Source organism: Coloeus monedula (genome assembly GCF_965178545.1).
Source record: "Coloeus monedula genome assembly, chromosome: 37".
Lineage (NCBI taxonomy): Eukaryota > Metazoa > Chordata > Aves > Passeriformes > Corvidae > Coloeus > Coloeus monedula.
Genome location: NC_138817.1, coordinates 380,347 through 386,440, shown reverse-complemented (window position 1 = coordinate 386,440; position 6,094 = coordinate 380,347). Strand labels below are relative to the sequence as shown.

At 56.3% G+C, this 6,094-nt stretch overlaps 1 pseudogene across 1 annotated transcript; it reads left to right on the top strand.

The window, feature by feature from the left end:
* The first annotated feature begins 429 nt into the window (after window positions 1-429).
* LOC309584164 (olfactory receptor 14J1-like) lies at window positions 430-5,514 on the top strand (annotated as a pseudogene). Its single transcript has 3 exons — window positions 430-1,360; window positions 3,937-4,012; window positions 5,327-5,514. The product of its transcript is annotated as an olfactory receptor 14J1-like (transcript).
* Window positions 5,515-6,094: the final 580 nt, after the last annotated feature.

The window sequence follows — 6,094 nt, the reverse complement described above, 5'->3', positions numbered from 1 at the left end:
CAAACTGGGAGTGCAGCAGAAATGCTGGGGATTTCTGACCTCAGAGAATCAGGAATGATGTGTGGGTAGGAAAACATTTCCAAAAACTCACTCCTGCATCCCTGTCCTGTGGAACTGAGAGTAAAACTGCTACCAAGCCTTTCTAGGAGGGATTGCACTGACAAATCCTGACTCTCCAGCCTTGTCCCTCTGCCACAAGGCCACAAACCCAGGGCAGCGGGGCAGGGATGGCTCCTCGAGAGCCCCCACGCTCAGGCCTGGCTGCTCCTGGCACACTCACACAGCACAAGTGGAGCTCAGGCAGGGAACTGGCTGAAGGTTTTCCCAGAGCAGGAACAAGGGTGGGGCAGTCCCAGCGGGACAGTGTGCAGGGAATGGCACAGGTTTGGCTCCAAGCAGCCTGTCCTGGCTTGTCACTGTCCTTTCTCCATGAACAGGTGCCCATGGCCAGACACAGCAGTGTCCAACAGCAGCTCCATCAGCCCCTTCCTCCTGCTGCCATTGGCAGACACGCGGCAGCTGCAGCTCCTGCACTTCTGCCTCTTCCTGGGCATCTCCCTGGCTGCCCTCCTGGGCAACGGCCTCATCATCAGCGCCGGAGCCTGCGGCCAGCACCTGCACAGCCCCATGTTCTTCTTCCTGCTCAGCCCTCACCGACCTGGGCTCCATCTGCACCACTGTCCCCAAAGCCATGCACAATTCCCTCTGGGGCACCAGGCATGTCTCCTACACAGCATGTGCTGCTCAGGTGTTTCTGATTGTCTTCTTTCTTGGAACAGAGGATTTCCTCCTCACCATCATGTGCTACGAGCGCTACGTGTCCATCTGCAAAGCCCTGCACTACGGGACCCTCCTGGGCAGCAGAGCTTGTGCCCACATGGCAGCAGCTGCCTGGGCCAGTGCCTTTCTCACTGCTCTGCTGCACACGGCCAATACATTTTCCCTGCCCCTGTGCCAGGGCAATGCCCTGGGCCAGTTCTTCTGTGAAATCCCACACATCCTCAGGCTCTGCTGCTCAGACACATACCTGAGGGAATTTGGGCTTCTTGCTTTTAGTACTTTTCCTTTTTTGGGTTGTTTTGTGTTCATGCTTTTCTCCTATGTGCAGATCTCCAGGGCCGTGCTGAGGATCCCCTCTGAGCAGGGCCGGCACAAAGCCTTTTCCACGTGCCTCCCTCACCTGGCCGTGCTCTCTCTGTTTATCAGCACTGGCACATTTGCTCACCTGAAGCCCCCCTCCATCTCGTCCCCATCCCTGGATGTGCCAGTTCTGTACTCGGTGGTGCCTCCAGCCCTGAATCCCCTCATCTACAGCCTGAGGAACCAGGAGCTCAAGGATGCCCTGAGGAAAATGATGACTGTATCTTTTCAGAAGGAAGAAACTCTCTCTTTTCTTCTCCAGAACCTTCAGAATGTAACTCTTTACAATCTCAGCTGGTTTTTTCCTATTTGTCCATTTCTTCATTGGTGCCTTCTTTTCTTCTTTTTCTCGTGTTATGCCATTTTTTATAAAACCCTGTAGTACTGCTCTTAGCATTTCTACATGAACATCTGCCTTTCTTTGGAAACACAAAGACTTTCAGGAGGCTTCTTCCCTGTGCATTTGAATAAAAATGAGGGTCTGCCCTGACTTGTGTGTCCAAGGTTTGTTCCTCAGCCCTTCTCTGGCTCTGCAGGGACAGTGCCTGTGGGCACAGCTGGAGGGAAGAGACTCCCAGCACAGCAGCACAGCCAGGGACAATGGCCCAGCCTCTTCCCACCTCTGCTCTTCCCAGCCCATGGAACCCAGTGTCCATTGTGACACAGCGGGGCCTCATGGAACCCAGAACATCTTTATGACGCAATGGAATCTCATGGATCCAAGGGCCAGTTGTTATAGAGAGGGGCCTCATGGAACACCAGGGCCACAAAAACATTGCCAGGCCTAGTAGAAAGAAGGCGCCTGGGCGAGGGCACTTGGACACTGTCTCTTGCAGCAGACTCTGGGTCTGGGGCATCACTTGGCATCGTGTGCAGTCCTGTGGAGCAAGGCCTCAGGAATAATTTTGGGAGCACTTTGGGAGGTCTTTGATGGATTATGACACCTCCTCAGCTCCCACGGGAGCTGTGCAGGGCCAGGGGACAAGGTCCAGCAGCTGGGTGGGCTCCCAGAGCAGACAGCAACGGCTGCTTTGCTGGGCATTTCCCAGCACATTCCCAGCTGGAAGCAGAGGGAGGAAGGAAAGGGAAGCGAGTCCCTGCCAGAAGCCCGGCAGGATTGGGGTGGGAAGGGACCCTGCCCGTGGGTTACTGGGCTGAAAGCCAAGTGGAGCAAGACCTTACAATGCCATCTCCCTGCCAGCCTGTGCTGCTGACAGGAGCAGGGTGCCACTTTAGCCCTCTGGGGGTGAGACCAAACTGTGCATTCCACTCCCCTTATCTCATTTCTGATGAGCTGTTCATGATGGGTCGTTTGCAGGAGCTGCCCAGTGCACCCCCGACCCCTCAGGCTATGAGGAGCTGGCTGTTAAATGAGATAAGGAAGGAGAGGCAAACCCTAGGAGGCAGGGCAGTGTTTCTTTTTCTGCACACCAATGACTCAGCTGTGATAACTCCCTCCGGGGTAGCAGCAGCACAGTCCCACCCAGCCTGAGGGCTCACCTCTGCTGATGGGCCATCATGGACTGAATGGCCCCAGCACAATGGGCAGCTGCAAGGACTGAGACCATCAAGGCTCCCAAAATATCCCATGACTCCCAGGATGACATCATTCCATTGTGAAACTGCCCGCCCTGGGGGAGGGGCTGAGCACTCCCACCTGAACCTGAGCATATAAAATCTGGGTTTGGGGCCTTCTGGCAACACTCAACAGATCCAGGGCAGGAGCAGAACTCCAACAGGACTGTGACCACCGCTGTTGACAAGACTGCTCCCATCACTTGGACAGGACCGTGTCCACCACTCCGACCAACAGGTTTTGTTTTCTTTCCTTTTGCTTTGCATGCAGCGGGAGCAGGTGGTGCTCGGCACAGGAACTAACCACCACTGTTCTGCTCTTGTCCCAGGGTGCCTGGTTATACTCAGCCTTTGTGGGTTACAGCTGTATCATGGTATTTCTTGTCATCTCTTTGGTGAATTGTAACTCCCACCTTAATCTCTCTTGGGGCAGCTCAGTGGGGTTCATTTCTCATGCCAGGTAAAACCAGAATGGTGTTTGAGACTATTTTACAGTCATGATACGCCCGGTGACTTCTAGAGAAGGACTTGGGCAGGAGGAATCCATAAGCCAACAAACTCACACCTTGTTTTTTCCCTCCACACCAGGATTTCCCACTCCCAAACCTTGGCCAGATGGAGGACGAAGCTGTGAGGAAGAGGAAGATTCCCTGGGACCGCCAGGCAGGTGAGGAGGAAGTTCCTGCCCCTTTCCCCCTCTCTCCTGCTTCATCTCCCAGCCCAGCATCGCCCCCGGCTGCAGGACAACCCCGCTGCCGATGCTGTCCTGCCGGGGACGGACTGGGAGGATCTCCTTGCCCTTCCCTGTGGCACGCAGGCAAATCCCGTCCTCTCCTTGTCCTTCCTCCCCCAGACAAGGAGCTGAGGACAGAGCCCAGGGAGGACAAATCCCCGCGGCAGAACCTGGTGGAAGAGGCCATTTTGAGCAGCTCCATGGCGCAGGAATCCAGCGGGGAGGAATACCACCGGCGATCCCACAGGAGGAGGGGCTGCAAACGCAGCCCAGGGAGCTGTGAGGAGGAAAGACCCACCCTGTGCCGGGAAGGTGGCTGGAGATCCAGCCAGAGCTCAAACCTGGTGGTCCATGAGCAGCGTCACACTAGGGAGAAATGCTACAAGTGCTTGGAATGTGGGAAGAGCTTCAGCCAGAGCAACAACCTGATCCACCACTGGTTGATCCACACCGGGGAACGGCCCTATGTGTGTGGGGAATGTGGGAAGAGCTTCAACCACCCCTCCAACATGATCCGCCACCGCCAGGTCCACACTAGGAAACGGCTCTACGAGATTGGGGAGTGTGGGAAGAGGTTTCAGACCAGCTCCAGTCTCCTCCGGCACCAGCAGATTCACACAGATGAGAGGCCCTTCCGCTGCCCCGACTGCGGGGAGGGCTTCAGGTGCAACTACCACCTCACCAGGCACAAACGAATCCACACCGGGGAGAGGCCCTACGAGTGTCCCGAGTGCGGGAACAGCTTCTCCAGGAGCTCTCACTTGACCAGACACCAACAGTGCCACCTGTAAGGGAAGCCCTGCAAGTGCCCCGAGTGCGGGAACAGCTTCGTGCACTGCTCCAACTTCATCTCACAGCAGAGGATCCATGTGGGGTGATGCACAGTGACCCCCGTTGGGCAGAGACCTGGTGACCCCTGTTCCAGATGATCCCCATGGTTGTGGGGAATGTTTGAGAGATTTATTTCACTTCTCATTCTCGTGCTCTGATTTCATTGCTAATAAATGCAATCCCTGTCCCCAGACTGGGTCTGTGTTTCCATGCTGGTGATTGGGGCAGGAGTTCTCCTGGTCCTTATCTCAGCTCCTGGGCCTTTCCTCAGCCAATTAAAGAAGTCACTAAACAATTTTTAGCCACTCTGAGCTTTTCTTGCTGATGACTGCCCAGGTGCCAGGTGGATCTGCCACACCCAGAGCTCCCCCCCTGGGGCCCCCCTCACCCCCAGTGCCCCCCGGGAGCAGAATTAAGGGAGAGGGGAGGTTTCAGCACCTGCCCAGAGCTGGGGATAGGGCAGCTGGGGCCATACTGGTGGCACTGGTGGTGCTGGGAGCCCCCCTGGCCACAGGAATGGAGCTCTCAGGTGAGCCGAGGGGGTGGGAAGAGGAGTCCGAGTATGGTGGGAAAGGTGGGGAGAGGAGGGAAAATGGGTGTGTGGGACCCATAAAATGAGTTGGAGGGGGAGTGGGACCCCCTAAAGCAAGAATGGGAAGGGGTCTGAGAACGGGGGGATGATGGGAGAAGTGTGGGAAAGCTTCGAAATTGGGGAATGGGAAGGGTGGGATCCCAAAACTGAGCAGGGGTGGCCTGGGGATTGAGAGGATTGTGTGAAAAGGGTTAGGAAATAGGCAAAAGGGGGTACTGCGACCCCCAAACTGATGGGGGCAGGGGCTGGCAGCTGGGGATTGATGGGAAAGGAGGGGAGAAAATGGAAAAAGGGTGGAAATGAGGGTGGGACTGTGGGAAGGAAGGTCCCATTGCGGCTGTGGAGCAAGGGGCAGTGGAGTGGGGATCCAGGGTGGCCCCCTGAGCTCTTGGCTTGCTGTCGGGTGCTGGGGGCTGCTGGGGGGGCACTCCCTGACCTCTGTCCTGCTTACACAGGGCTCTTCCAGCACATGGTAAAGTCCGAGTGTCGCTTCATTAATGGTACCAAACAGGCGAGGTTGGTGGTGAGGTTCAGCTACAGCCTGGAGCAGCTCCTGCACTTGGACAGCAAGGTGGGGCACTGCGTGGGGGACACACTGTATGGGGAGAAACAGGCCCGCTACTGGAACACTGTCCTGGGGTGATGTTATGAGGCTGCTTTATTCCTTAACCCTCCGCTCAGTGCCCAAGGACGCTGTGTCTTTAGGATGGACCTGGGGGTGGGGCCGGATCCACGGGACCCGGGTGCGGGTCGGTTCAACAGCTAGAGCCCAACGGCTCGGGGACTCCAGGGTCTCAGCAGGGCCTGGGAGGGAGTGCGGCGGGAGCGCTGTGTGGCTCCTTGGGTTTTTGGTGTTCCAACTTGCTGGAAAAAGGTTCTGTTGGTTTTTTCTTGTTCTTTTTCCCTTCCCTCCCCTTGCCCCACTGCCTCCCTTCCCTTCCCTCCGGTCCAGGGAGCCTGCGAGTTGGCACTGGTGTGCCCACAGGGTGGCCCTGGCTGGTCTGAGCCCATGTGTCTGTTCCCTCTCTGGGAATTTGTTGTATTTTGGGGTTTTTTCCCCCTGTTCTACCCTGCTTTGTTTTTTTCTAATAAACAGTTTGGGGTTTATTTCCCACTTCCAGTTCTTGTGACCCACTTGTCTTACTGGTGGAGGAAAAGGGGAGGCCCTTTTCCCTTTGGAGGAGACACTCATTCCAGAGTGTTTCCTCCTGAGGTCTTGTCTC